Source organism: Oncorhynchus gorbuscha, linkage group LG01 (genome assembly GCF_021184085.1).
Source record: "Oncorhynchus gorbuscha isolate QuinsamMale2020 ecotype Even-year linkage group LG01, OgorEven_v1.0, whole genome shotgun sequence".
NCBI lineage: Eukaryota > Metazoa > Chordata > Actinopteri > Salmoniformes > Salmonidae > Oncorhynchus > Oncorhynchus gorbuscha.
Window position 1 is genome coordinate 89,146,520 of NC_060173.1, and position 15,654 is coordinate 89,162,173.

Here is a 15,654-nt window from a genome sequence, read left to right on the forward strand (position 1 = left end):
TTCCCTCATCAATCTACACACAATACCTCATAATGACAAAGTGAAAACAGGTTTATAGAAATGTTTGCAAATTTATAAAAAATAAAATCTTATTTACATAAGTATTCAGATCTTTTGTTATGAGACTCGAAATTGAGTTTAGTTTAGTTTCCATTGTTCATCCTTGAGACTTTAAATTGATTGGACATGATTTGAAAAGAGGCACAGATCTTGGGGAAGGGTACTAAAAGATTTCTGCTGCATTGAAGGTCCCCAAGAACACACTGGCAACCATTTCTTAAATGAAGATGTTTGGAACCACCAAGACTCTTGGCCAAACTAAGCAGTCGGGGAAGAAGGGCCTTGGTCTAGGAGGTGACTAGGAACCTGATGGACACTCTGACAGAGCTCCAGAGTTCCTCTGTGGAGATGGGAGAACCTTCCAGAAGGACAACCATCTCTGCAGCACTCCACCAACCAGGCCTTTAATGGTAGAGTGGCCAGATGGAAGCCACTCCTCAGTAAAAGGCACATGGCAGCCCGCTTGGAGTTTGCCAAAAGGCACCTAAATCTGACCATGAGAAACAAGATTCTCTGGTCTGATGAAACCAAGATTGAACTCTTTGGCCTGAATGCCGGAGTGCCATGTCTGTAACAATGTGATATTTCAGTTTATTTGCAAAAATGTCTAAAAAAGCGTTTTTACTTTGTCATTATGGGTATAGTGTGTAGATTGATGAGGTGAAAAAAACAATTGAATCCATATTAGAATAAGGCTGTAATGTAACAAAATGTGGAAAAAGTCAAGGGGTCTGAATACGTTCCGAATGGACTGTATACATCATTGGACACAGCCCACCCTGTTCCAGCTCACCCTTCCAGTGTAATCTGGGAGGCCAAGTCAAAGCATTTTTACAGTGACCAACCACCACATGTAGCACTTCCAACATCTCAAACAAGATCGAACATCAACGTGTGTACAATTTCCCTACAGACATGCATTGTTTTTAGCTCAATAATTCTCTATCCTTCCCACTCGTGCTCTGTTCTTTTTATGGTGCTGTATAAGACTGTGTACCGATGAGTAGGTACAGCCAGACGGTTTGACATTTCTGCATGCTGTTTAAAGAATGATGATGGTACAGGTTCAACAAGCTATAACATTTGTTTTTCAGCACAAAAAAATAACCATTACGTAGGCCGCCTTCCTGTTACCAAACTTAACCATGATGTACTGGCAATTACTGTCTAGGGTTCTCTGTACAGAGGTGAAGAGACATTGTTAAACTAATGGGATATTGTGTCATTGATAGGTGGAGTGCTTTGTAAATCAAGCCTGTAATCCAACACTCACTGAACAAAGCCTTGGTTTCAGTTTCAAATAAAGTTGAGACTTTCAGACTTTGCATCCACCTCATGTTCACTTTCCATATGAAGTGCTGCATCTGGGGCAGTATTCTTGTCTCTGGCACTGTGCTTCTGTCAATTCTGAAAGGAAACTACTTACAGTACCAGTCAAATTTCAACACACTTACTCCTTCAAGGGTTTTCCTTTATTTTTACTATTTTCTACATTGTAGCATAATAGTGAAGACATCAAAACACTGAAATAACACATATGGAATTATGTAGTAACCAAAAAAGTATTAAACAAATCAAAATATATTTTAGATTCTTCAAAGTAAACACCCTTTGCCTTGACAGCTTTGCACTCTTGTCATTCTCATATTGAATGTAAGTACCCAGAAGAATTCTGTATTAAATGTGTTACTTCAACCACACTATGGCCTTGACTCCTCCCTCTCCAGCCAAGTCAATTTATCCAAAATTATAGGTCAACAGTCAATAATATGTACTTGTAGACATAATCCAAACAGGCAAATGTTGGCATGGGAAACTGGAAAAAAAAGAGGTATGATATGGTTATGGTTTAGGAGATAATCCATCATATCTATGGCAACTGTCTTTTTGAGCCAAGTGAACACTCAGTTGAAGTGAGAGTCTATGGGAAGTATTTAAATTCCCTCACTTACAGTAAGCCCAGTCTAGAGCATGATGACTCAAGGCAAAAGTAACAGTTACTCATAGCTGTTCACTATAAAAACATTACTTTTTGTTTTCCAGAGTAACTATTTTGAAGAAATTTGTACAAATCATAGTTTTTTAAATTGAAAACAAAAGCGTTCCATTTCTTGAAAAAATAAAAAATAAAAATAAAGTCCAACATCTTCCAATTAATTTGTCACTGGGACGCAATTATATGAAAGGGCCATGGGTGAATTGATAGGCCGCAATGGAGGCAAGGATAGAGGGATTTGGGGATGGATGGAGAGTGATAATGGAGATGGGAGGGATGGCTGTTTGGTAGATGCTCTGTTTAGAATCTTCCAGAGCGTTCTCGGTCTCTGGAGCGCCTTCTCTCGCGGTCGCGTCCACCTCCACCACCTCCACCTCCACCTCCCCTCCTCTGTCCCTTGAGCGCGAACGACGTTCCCTGGAACGGGAGCGAGAATGATGCCCCCCTCTGAGGAAGAGGGGAAAAAAAGGAGCTATGAGAACTTTCCCCCTCAAACATACGTGAAAACTATCACGGCAGAAAGGTGCATCCCGAAGAACACTTGAAAGCAGCATAAGTTTAATGATTAGCGTTGACTCTCAGAGCCTGAGCTTACCCCCTCTTCCTGCGGCGTCCGTATAGCTCCCTCCTCAGCTCCCTAGAGATGGGCTTCAGATGCATGAAGTTACAGAAGCCTCCTCGAGTGCACTCCCTGTAGAGAGAGCGAGAATGCAGTCAGTGCACTCCCTGTAGAGAGAGCGAGAATGCAGTCAGTGCACTCCCTGTAGAGAGAGCGAGAATGCAGTCAGTGCACTCCCTGTAGAGAGAGCGAGAATGCAGTCAGTGCACTCCCTGTAGAGAGAGCGAGAATGCAGTCAGTGCACTCCCTGTAGAGAGAGCGAGAATGCAGTCAGTGCACTCCCTGTAGAGAGAGCGAGAATTCAGTTAGTGCATTCAACAATGCATTTCTGTAGGTGTCACCATTAATGCAATGTTGAACTGAAAATGGTGTGCGTGTGGTCCAGCGGTGGAGTACTGACCCCATCTCGTACTGGCGACAGCAGGCTTCTCTGAAGTCGGTAACGGGAGAGAGCTCGGCGTGGATGGGCTGACCGTTGAACCAGCGGTTATTCAGATCCATCACTGCCTTCTCTGCATCTTCTTCACGACGGAACTACACAGAGACCATCACCGAGTTAGTGTGTGCAAATGTAGGTTCTAATGAGGCTGAGAATGACAGTGTGATTGAATGAGAAGAGGAATGGGTTTGTCAATTTTTTTTACACAAAACCCACCATTACACACAGTCAGTGACACACCTTCACATATACGTTTCCGACCAGATGGTCTCCCAGGTTATCGCACACGTTCATCTCCTCCACCTCTCCATACTTCTCCTCCATCTCCGTGAAGACCTCCTAAAGCAAGAGTAACCAAGGGAGAGAGAATGGGATTGACAGACAGAAGGGCGAATACACTGTTTTAAATGGACTTAAATTCAAAGTACATTTCCCACACATGCTCAAAATACATTTCTATTCTGTTTCAGTATTTGGTACAATGATTCCCACATGGGCTGTGTGGAGGGGGAAGAGAAGCAAGGTAGACCTGAATTGCATCATCCACACCATTCAAATGGGCGTACTACCGCATCACTGACTCACCTCAAAGAACTCGTCATAGTGCTCCTGCATCTCCACATCACTGACGGCACCTAGTGGCCACAGGGGAGAAACTCACACATCAGGGACCAGTCAACGTGTTACAGTAGGCGACATGGTTTCATAAACAGGATAAATATTTCTAACACCTAGGAGTCTGGACTACTATTAAAAATGTATTCAATCTAATAGCACACAGTCCAGTACAGATGAAATAAGGACGACAGCAAAGACAATACTGTCCGGAGGCAAAGGGTCAATACGAAAAATACGCTCATTGTGCCTCTGCACACCAAGGACGACAGTAAGCCTGGACATTTGACCTTTATGAGAGGACAGAGTCTTTTGAGACTAATTTTAGTTACATTCAGTGAGTGCTAAGTAGTAATGGTACGGTCTGGCATAGACAATACAGCCATCAATTGATGCTAAGGAATGGGACTTACTGGGGCCTAAACACAATGTCAGTCATACTCAAAATCACACCCCATGTGTCATATCTCATTTTGTACAATAAAAACTAAAAATGTATCCTAAATTAGTTTGACCACCTGAGACTAGAGCAGGGTTAACCTCTAGAATATAGTGTTTTTGTGTGAAGCTGTAACAACGATGAATAAAATGTTTTCCTAGAATATGTGTTAGGTTTTGAATTAATAGAAACATACTGTATGCATGAAAACATAATTTGGACTATTTCATTTACACTGACTACATGGCACCAGAACGGTAGTATACATGGTCTGTTTTACGTAACATTAGTACCCGTTGTATTACATGTATATTACAGCACTAAAGGGCAGAGAATGTATATCACTGATCATGTTAAAGGGATAAATCTTAACATGTCAGATAAAGAGGTCAGATGGCACCCCCAAAGGGAAGTGTGGGCAAATGAAGAGAAAGATAAAATGATAACATTTTGTGCCACAGGTCCCTGTTAACAAGTGGGAAACTTACAGCGCAAACCATCGGCAGACTGGGCAGTGTTTTGAGGGTTACGGTAAATGTTCAAGAGGGCAATGGTCTGAAATACAAAATGTACATTTTTGAGATAGTTTCAGGCAGATTTCTAAAATGGTAGTTAAATAGGTGCATTTACTCCCATCCCCCTCCCTCAAAACTGTGTACTTGTGCCCCAACCAGGCCCAGAACAGGGTAGGAAGGGATGACTGAAAGAGGTTAAGATGATCCATGGGACTGGTCCACGCTGAAAGAGATGGAGCTGGAAGAAGTGAATGTCTCAGCATGACAATATTTGACTATGGAAAATGGTAGAAAATCCAATACAACCGAAAATTTAGCCTACCCAAACATTACATACCAGGTCATGGAGGCTTGAAATGACCCCTAGAACTTGCTGGATCATAGGTGATTGGATGTCAAGATGTTTATCACTAGTTATCATTTCTTCCTTTTAATACATTTTTAAAAGTAACTTTTTGCCAGTCATTCTGAGTTTCTCAGCTGAGAAACAGAACAGTTACACATGACAGCAACAAGACCACAAACCCACGACTTACCTTAGAGGAAGCGAGTGGCAATGCATCCGCTCTGCTAGCCGGGGCTCAACAGCATGGGTACCATTTACACATTTACAATATGGCTGATGACGTCTGAATCAGTCTAACATATAGGGGCGGCAGTATTGCAAGAGCGAAAACTAAAATCCCAAACTGTTCTGTGTCTAGACAGTAACTCATGTAGATGTTTTTGCTGTCTATAACCAGGTTCTTCTCCAACCTTTTAATGCGAGTAGAAACATGTCGGATGAAAAGAAGCCATGACTGGCCTGATGGAAACATTTTTCATTCAACTTTCCAAATGTCGACAAAACAAAATACGCTAGACAAGGTGGGATCTTTTTGAGTTGATAAAATTAATGCGAGAAATGTTGGTGGAAACGCTTTTAAGCGCAAATATTGATATATGACATGTGGTCCTCCCACTATGACTCGTCTGTAAAGCATGCAGTTTATTAGACTACAGATGAACGTTACGATGAACTTCACAGGGTGGTGAAAGTGCAAGGTGATGAGCTTGATGCTCCTTTCCAATAAATATTGAGGGTCTTGTTCTGGTGACATGATTATCGATACTTGGCTGCCGTCTGACAAAAATAATCTCACTCTTTTGTCCATATAATAATAATAATAATAATAAATGTAATCATGTAGGCTATACACACCCTCTAGCCAACAGTGCGCAGATAGCGCTGCTAGAGAGAACGTGCCAATACCAGAGTGGGCACACTGGCGATAACCCACGTTCTCTTGTGAGAAAACCATCAGTAGAGTTGAAAATGCAATGGAAACTAATTAAACAGCAAACTGTTTTTTTATGTTCACTCTCATCACGCAGAGCCTTTTATCTGCAATAGAAAAATATCTCACGGGGGAAAGTGTGCACATCGTTTTAGGCAGATTTTCAAATATTCCCATAAAATGTTGCCAATTGGATGGAAACCTAGCTATTCACAAACGCATGTTGGGCACTAGGGCAGGTGTATTGTCAGTTCTCTGAAAGCGCCTGAAAAATACCTAAAGTCTGTCATCTGTGCATTATAACTGTTAGTACCTGTTTTCTATGTGGAGATTTCCTGTGGATAATAACTTTAAAGATCCAATGTGAATTGTGGTGATCAAGGCATTATTTTTTTGAGTCCTTTTCAATGTCACTATCAGAGCATGTCATTCTACACCTAGGCTTAGACCTCTGAATGGCAACGGATTAAAATATATATATTTTTCAAATTGATTCGATTGGCGATATACTAAAGTGTTGAGGTAGTGTTGTGGTACCCCCTGCTACCAGTGCTGAGACAGACCCTCCGAAGCCCTGCAGGAAGCCAGTGGAGACGCAGACCTAAAATCTGAGGAGGGGGAGAGAGCTAGAATGACCTGGTGGGCTGAGAGGACTGGACCGGAGGCACTTACAGTGGGAGCCGTCTGCCGTCTGCGCACTGTTTTGGGGGTTACGGTAGATGTTTTGAATCACGATGGTCTGCAGAGGGAAAAATCAAAAAATGGTTTATAAAAATATAAAAACTAAACCCCCCCCGCCAAAAAATAGGCTATATAGCTAACTAAAACAGACTTTATTTTTAACCCACAGGTGGTGCTGAAGGTAGAGGACTGTTTGGCCCCTCTTGCTAAAATGTAAAAAGGTTTAATCAACAAAATAAGAAATCCCGATACCTAGAACCTATAGGAGGGGGGGGGGGGGACCAAATCCCGATACCTAGAACCTATAGGAGGGGGCGGACCAAATCCCGATACCTAGAACCTATAGGAGGGGGCGGACCAAATCCCGATACCTAGAACCTATAGGAGGGGGCGGACCAAATCCCGATACCTAGAACCTATAGGAGGGGGCGGACCAAATCCCGATACCTAGAACCTATAGGAGGGGGGCGGACCAAATCCCGATACCTAGAACCTATAGGAGGGGGGGGGGGGACCAAATCCCGATACCTAGAACCTATAGGAGGGGGGCGGACCAAATCCCTGGATGTAGAGGAACCTTGAGTCTGTAGGAGGGGTAAGGGCAAAATAAAGCAGGAGTCCGTGCTTGACCGGTGGACACGCTGGGGAGTTTGTGTCTCTTCTCTGTCCCATGCAGGCAAGGCGAGCTGTAGGGAAACCTAGAGGAAGCCTAGAGTATAGATGTGCTATGTTCCAATAATCTGTTCAGTGAGAGAGATACATCTGACTTTGAGATGGGAACGGGCCACAGATAAATCCTACCACTTCAGACAACCCATTGCAGAGAGTAGGCCAACTGGTGGAAAAGTGCTAGCTATTGCAAAAGCTTGAGATTACTGTTGATAAAGAGGACTGAAATTATGTTCAGTGACTCGGTCATATTTAGTCGAACGCAGTCACAATATGTATTAATAGGAGGGAACGACGTAGGGGTGTGAAAGTTTAAACCAAATTGGGATCATTAATGTTAAGGAAAAAAAATGTCCAATAAAAATTCCATTGTATCGGCTAAAGACATGGGGAACGTTGCGCAATTTAAATAAAACCAGAGAGAAAGAGGCAAACTTGAGTCGATTTTGGTGAATTTGGCATGCAAGAGATTACCAAGACATATATGTGTGTTTAGTCTTCGGTCTGTTGTGTATAGAATACCCTAGCCTATTCATTGATGATAGGCCCTGCTTTACTGAAGTTGCGAGACATTGCAAGCCAAGAAATTGCGAGATACAGCATTTGATTGCCAATAGATAAGCCTAGGGCACGTTTCTGACTTGTCTGCCTGGTGTCCGACCTGCCTATACGGTACCCCTCTCCTCTCTCTCCACCTAGCAGTTAAGAGCATTGGGCCAATAACTGAAAGGTCGCTGGTTCGAATTCCTGAGCAGATTAGGTAAAAATAAAAAATGTTGATGTGCCCGTGTACAGGTCACTTAACCCGTATCAGTGCATCTGCTAAATGACCAAAATGCAAATGTTTGAGTTGTTGAAAGTGCATAAATAAAGTCTCATCTGTTCCAAAAATACTGAATCTTAAAAGAGTTGACTCAGAAATAGGCGTTAACGTGCAAGGAAAAAATGAATAAATTATTTTTGAGTGAACTGTCCACCACTACGCCATCATTGTTAATAGTTGGGGATACCAAGTGGGGTTGCACAACTGAATGGATTCAACCAAAATGTGCCGTCCAAATTTAACCCCTCGAGGTAGTACAGGTGCCATGCTTAACCATCTGAAAGGAACGCACCATAAGACCCAAACAGTTGCTAGCAGCAGCAAAGCTGCATTGTGAATTCACATGGAATCTTCAGATTTTTTGTTGTTGTCACATCCCTACTAGAAGGGACATCAGGCGCATGACTATGTCAATAATCCAGCCAAATGGTTTGAGCTCTGTCAAAAAAACTAAGAAGGATTGCCAACAACCTGGAGAGAATAGTGAAAAACCCACTAGGGTAGGGTCAGATCTAACAGAGGCTGGCCAGAGTAATTTGCAGTCTGTTCAAGCAGGCACCTTTCTGCGTGGAATCTCTTGCAAAAGGCATGGCCAGCAATTTCAATGGAGATGCAGAGGCCATGTCACTAAATTACACTCCACTACATACACATGTGTGGATAGTGATGCTAACATTTTTAATTTGGCTCTATATTCCAGCATGTTGGATTTGAGATCAAATGTTTCATATGAGGTGACAGTATAGAATCACCTTTTATTTTAGGGTATTTTTACACACATGAATTTCTGTTTAGAAATGAAAGCTCTTTATAGATCTAGTCCCCCCCATTTGAAGACGTAACAAATGTCACATAGTATTAAAGTAATCAAAAGTTTAGTATTTGGTCGGTATTCCTTGCACACAATGACATCAAGCTTGTGAATTGTTGGATGCAGTGTTGCCAACTTCGCGAGTATTCAGACCCCTCTAGTGACATATTTTCAAGAAAGTGACTAGCGGCAAATGTAGCAAATTTTTCTGGCGTTATTGGAGACTTTTGGAGACTTAGTGCTTGCGTATCGTTCTTACGTATCGTTCTTACTCTTCTCAACAAGCAGAGGGTGCAGCCGTGGGCCCCACCCCTGTCCAAAGCACTCACAGGCGGTCCTCGTGCTGCAGTCAGAGCAGGAGATGTTCACCCCTCCTCGTCCACACCGCAAATTAATCGTGCATGCGGGAAGCCGCTGCTGTTATGTGTTGTCTCAGTTATAGCAATGCAATAGCAGTAAGCTGGTCATTTGCATAGGGAATAGCACTTCATTACAAATCCCCCAGATAAAGGAGGGTTGAAATTGTGACAAAAAAAAATAAAAAAGAATCGACAGAAGAAATTCAATTTGTAGTTCTAAACACATTTAGGGTGTTTTTACTCACTTTGTCTCTCCCACGACGTTATTCCTCTCTCCTACAGCGTCCATCACAATTACATGCACATGGCCAATTATGAAAATTAGGCGATGACGTCATTTGGCGACTTTTAGGACAGCCAATAGCTACTTTCCTTACTGAGGAGTTGGCAACACTGGTTGGATGCATTTTTTGGTTGCATTTCAGATTATATTGTGTCCAACGGGAAGTGAATGATGAATAATGGATTGCCATTTTGGAGTCACTTATAGTAAGTAAAAATAGATGTTAACACCTCAACATGAATGTGAATGCTACCACGATTACAGATAATCATGAATTAAATTGTGAATGGTGATGAGTGAGAAAGTTAGAGGGACAAAGATCATACCCCCCAAACAATGCTGATCTACCCCATTATTGGTAATGGTGAGAGGTTAGCATGCTTTGTTGTAGCCTCCAACTTTCTCACTCGTCATCATTCATGATTTTTCTTCATCGTGGCATTATCAAGATTATTTACTCAATGTTTCTGAACACTTCTAAATCACTTCGAATGATAAATTACTCCAGTCATCATTCAGTTCATATTGGGAAAAACAACCACAAACAATCTGCAAATGCATCCAGAGTTTGTAAAGTCACAAGCTTGATGTAGCTAGACATTGTGTGCTAGGGATACGGGAACCATACACTGAACTTTTGACTACTTTGGTACACTATAAGTGAAATTCCACCAAACACTTACGACATCTTCAAATGGGGGGCAGATATGTATGAAAATGCCATCAATATCCAGAATGCTGGAGTAGAGACAAATGAACAAAAACAGGGAGTGTAAGAGAGCGACTCATGGGACCCCCGCGTGAATCTAGCTCTCAAGTCAAGCTCTCCGGCTCTTTAGATATTTAAAATGTGACCGAGTGAAAGGGATGGAGGAGAGGATGACCTAGATTCAGGGCAGACATTTCCCTAAAAATGAGGGTTGTGACAATGCCGGTATCGCAATGTTATCCTTGGCAAAAAATGAAAACAAAAGCAGACCAACCTCTTTGGTCATTTAAAAACCTGCTGTATGTAAAGTATTGTGTGCTATAGCTTGGGGGAAATGTTTTATGTGACTCTGGATGACACCATAATGATGCTAGTTTCCAACCTTAGGGCTGTTTTCCTGAAGAAGTTCAAATCAGCTTTGTCATTTGTTTCCTTGCCACGACACTAGCGAGTATCGCAATACTGGTATCATCCTGGCCCTACTAAGATGAGGAATTATTTGTCCTATTGGCATTAGAAACCGTACCTGTTAATTTATGATGGACTAGCTAGAAAAAAAACAGTAAAGCAGGGAGACACTGTCGTTTGAGATGTTTTTGTCTGGTATACTGAGACGCAGGATGCAAGAAATGCTTTGGATATTCGAAGAGAGGTCGCTGAACAGGCTTGAACCACCAAAAATGGAGGAAGTGTGTATATCGCTGTGCTTGTGTCAGTAGTATAGCTGCATAAAACACACTTCCGGTTTCATATATTTAGGACACAAACTTGAACATTATTTAGTGATCTACATTCAAACTCATAACTTTCATCTTTTAGTAGTGTTATTATTCAAGAGGATTATTGACAAGCCCTTCTGTTTTCATCAAAGGGAATCAGCTGATGCACAATCAAGCCCACATACACACATCCATCTCTCTGCTAGAATGAATCAAAATATATGTTAATGGTGGGAGAAAGAGTTATTCACACAACATTGAATAATACTCCAATTCAATGTTAAAACAATTCCACTATCTGAAAAACCAGTGCTGATAAACCTTTCCAATCTCTGATTAGAAGAACAAGGTAAACAAAGCATCAATCACTGGATCAAAGATAAACCAAAGATAATGGCCATTTTAATCATCTTGGTTAAACCAGAACTAAAATCTCACAGAATTTGGTCATGCAGCATAGTTCCACGAGAGGTTACCATTTGTCAAACCAGCCTAGAGCATGACAACCACTTCATCTTGGCAGGAGAAGTTTTACACATGCTATTCCATTTCATGCAGCACATCTGGTAGAAGCAAATATTTTAAACAAGTTTGCTTTACTGAATTGACTTACCTGGCTGAAAGTTGGTTTATTATGTAATCTGGAGCATCGGTCACCATGGCGGCAGGCACCAATTTTAAAGTAGAAAGAACAGTTCACCCTGAAGGACGAAAAATAGCTAGCTAAACAGTCCTGAAATGCATAACTAGCTAGGTACATGAGTTCACACCATTCCACTAATTCATTTTTTTAGACCAGTTAATTACATCCAATATGCAAATAGGAGGTTAATACAATAAAGTCTTAATTTATTACAATTAAAATACTGTGTATGAATATAACAATAATTAACAATAATATAACAATAAATCTTTACACTCTTTGGATAATTCATTCCAATCATTTAAAAGTTAACAGCAGGTATTTTGCATGAGTTCACACTCATGTACCCAGATGCAAATTAAACTAAATGTGCAACATTCCATTAAGTGATCAAGTTTGGAAAACAGCAGCATGTTCAAAGTCAAATTGCATTGGATTTATCAAAGTCACATTAGCTAGCTAGAGCACATAGTATAACTAGGACCGAGGTAAAGTTGGTTTTATATTCACACATTCGGACAGTGACAATCAGACATTCATCAGACATTCGCCAAACGCCATTTAAAAATCAATAACTAATAAATTGATCATCACAGAAACATAAAACTAGATATGGTTTATTCTATAAATGTCTAGCATACTTTTAAAACCTTTGTTTTGGGGAAAAATTCCAGTTTTGACTTGATAGAAATACAGATCTATAAAATGCCATTTAAAGCAACATAAATCAATGTTTCTAATGATGACAGAATCAAACTAGGTATGATTTACTCTATAAATGTCTAGTATACTTTTACAACCTTTGCTTTGAGAAGAAATTGCGGTTTTGATTTGATAGACATACAAAAAAATGTCAAATATTGCATTTAAAGATGAAGAAATCAATAACTAATTCAGTGATTGTCTCAGAAAGAAAAGAATCACTTGCAATAACTTTAAAATTTTAATTTCAAGTGCCATTTGTTCTATACGAAGTTAGACAATGTTTACAATCTTAAAGTGTATGCCAAATCAATGTCTGCATTTTTAGTGCAACAGTTGCACATTTTAAAGTAGTTATAAGGTACAACAGTCCTTTATATGTGTCTAATTTAAAAACAGCAAAGATGTCCCATCCAATCATTATCTATTTTGGTTTTGTTGAAGTCCTTTGTCATCCCTAGACAAGCTGAATAGTCCCATCTCTGGCACACAGCATTATATCTGCAGTATTATAAACATAAAACAGGGTTATCTTTATTTACATGTAAATTACAGTTCTGGAATACCCAAATTATGTTACATGCTTTTGCAATAAGGAACATTTTCAAATTGAATTGGATTTTTGTTCAATTTGTAAGTCGCTCTGGATAAGAGCGTCTGCTAAATGACTTAAATGTAAATGTAAATTGACATGCATTTGACCACAACCTTGACAAAAGCACTTTTACTTTCTTCTCCAACACTGTTTTTTTGTATTATTTAAACCAAATTGAGCATGTTTCATTATTTATTTGAAAGGTTGCTGGATCAAATCCCTGAGCTGACAAGGTAAAAATCTGTCCTTCTGCCCCCGAACAAGGTAGTTAACCCACTGTTCCCCAGTAGGCCGTCATTGTAAATAAGAATTTGTTCTTAAGTGACTTGCCTAGTAAAATAAAGGTCCAATTTAAAAAAGGTAAAAAAATCATGTCAGTCTTTGAAATCAAAATCAGTTTAAATCGTGACTTGTGCCAGATACATGTGTACCTATTAAAGTGAATCTAGTGTCTCTCATAGTAGAATAATAAAATAAGAGTAATGATATTAGAACAGAGAAATAATACAAGGATAAACCTGATAGATGTTATGCATTTCTAGCCAAACTGGAATCGCAAAGGTTGTAAAAGTATACTGGACATTTATAGAATCAATCATACATAGTTTGATGATTGTCATAGTCAGTGAAAATGTTATTGATTTATATAGCTTTAAATGGCATTTTATAGATGTTAAGCATTTCTATCAAGACCAGGTGGTGAATCGCATCTCTGCATGTCTAGCAGACATATCAGTGTGGATGACGGATCACCATCTCAAGCTGAACTTCGGCAAGACGGAGCTGCTCTTCCTCCCGGGGAAGGACTGCCCGTTCCATGATCTCGCCATCACGGTTGACAACTCCATTGTGTCCTCCTCCCAGAGTGCTAAGAACCTTGGCGTGATCCTGGACAACACCCTGTCGTTCTCAACTAACATCAAGGCGGTGGCCCGTTCCTGTAGGTTCATGCTCTACAACATCCGCAGAGTACAGGAAGCGGCGCAGGTCCTAATCCAGGCACTTGTCATCTCCCGTCTGGATTACTGCAACTCGCTGTTGGCTGGGCTCCCTGCCTGTGCCATTAAACCCCTACAACTCATCCAGAACGCCGCAGCCCGTCTAGTGTTCAACCTTCCCAAGTTCTCTCTCACGTCACCCCGCTCCTCCGCTCTCTCCACTGGCTTCCAGTTGAAGCTCGCATCCGCTACAAGACCATGGTGCTTGCCTACGGAGCTGTGAGGGGAACGGCACCTCAGTACCTCCAGGCTCTGATCAGGCCCTACACCCAAATAAGGGCACTGCGTTCATCCACCTCTGGCCTGCTCGTCTCCCTACCACTGAGGAAGTACAGTTCCCGCTCAGCCCAGTCAAAACTGTTCGCTGCTCTGGCTCCCCAATGGTGGAACAAACTTCCTCACGACGCCAGGACAGCGGAGTCAATCACCACCTTCCGGAGACACCTGAAACCCCACCTTTTAAGGAATACTTAGGATAGGATAAAGTAATCCTTCTCACCCCCCTCCCCCCTTAAAATATTTAGATGCACTATTGTAAAGTGGCTGTTCCACTGGATGTCATAAGGTGAATGCACCAATTTGTAAGTCTGGATCAAATGTCAAAACTGAAAACAAAACAAAGGTTGTAAAAGTATGCTAGACATTTATAGAATAAATCATACATAGTTTGATGACTGTGACAAATGGGTGAATAAGGCCTTTTAAATATTGTATGCATTTCCATCAAAACTGGATTATTTATTCAAAACAGAAGTTTGTAAAAGTATACTAGACATTAATAGAATAAAGTATATCTATTTTTTTACAATTTTAAATGGCTTTTGGCTAATGTCTGCTGAATGTCCGAATATAAAACTATATAAAAAAAACTGTATAACTAGGGCCCATGTCAACCAACGTTAATAAAAAAAATGTTTACGGCCTAGTTACATTTTGTCTCAATACTTGGGAGCTAGCTAACTAGTTATCGTTAGCTAGTTACTGAATGTATAGCCTTGGATTAAATAAATAATTGGTACAGCTAGCCTATCTGGCTAATTTGGCAAATAGATTAAGTTGCCCAGGTCTCACACGAAATAATGCCCCAAGCCAAGCCTAAATTGTCTTAAAAGGTTAGCTAGCTAACTTCAGTAATATAGCTAATGCACATTTTAGAGAGGTGGGACTGACAAACTGCTCAGCACACACACACAAAGATCCCATCTATGCACACCATTGAGCTATAAAAGAACGGTCTGTGCATACGTTCAAACAACAGGTTACCCCATGCTAATGTTAGCTAGCTACACTAGACGCTAACACATTGACGTTTCACAACTTCTAATGCTGCATGATATATCATAGGTAAGTAGCCGAGACAGCCAAATGCAAAGCGAAAGTTATCGTAGGCCTAAATCGTATGATGTGTTTGACCAAATAAGCAAGCTTATTAGAACATTTTACTCACTTATCTTTCTCTGTACCGAAAATGGACGCCAGGTATTCCGCCATTTTCGATTATGTCGACTAAACCAAAGAGTGTAAAATGTGGATCACCGACAGAAAGGGTAACCCAGACACGTCAAATGGGCTATAAAGCTGAAGCATCCGTTCAGAACGTTTTCTCATCCCCAAATATGGTAGTGAGAGGAAGTCTAGTAGCGGGTAGTGGATGGAACTAGGCCAATATTCTACCAATTTCCTCATAAATTAAACATCTGAT

At 40.8% G+C, this 15,654-nt stretch overlaps 1 pseudogene; it reads right to left on the reverse strand.

The window, feature by feature from the left end:
* Positions 1 to 1,568: 1,568 nt before the first annotated feature.
* LOC124045521 lies at positions 1,569 to 15,523 on the reverse strand (annotated as a pseudogene).
* Between the last annotated feature and the right edge of the window lie 131 nt (positions 15,524 to 15,654).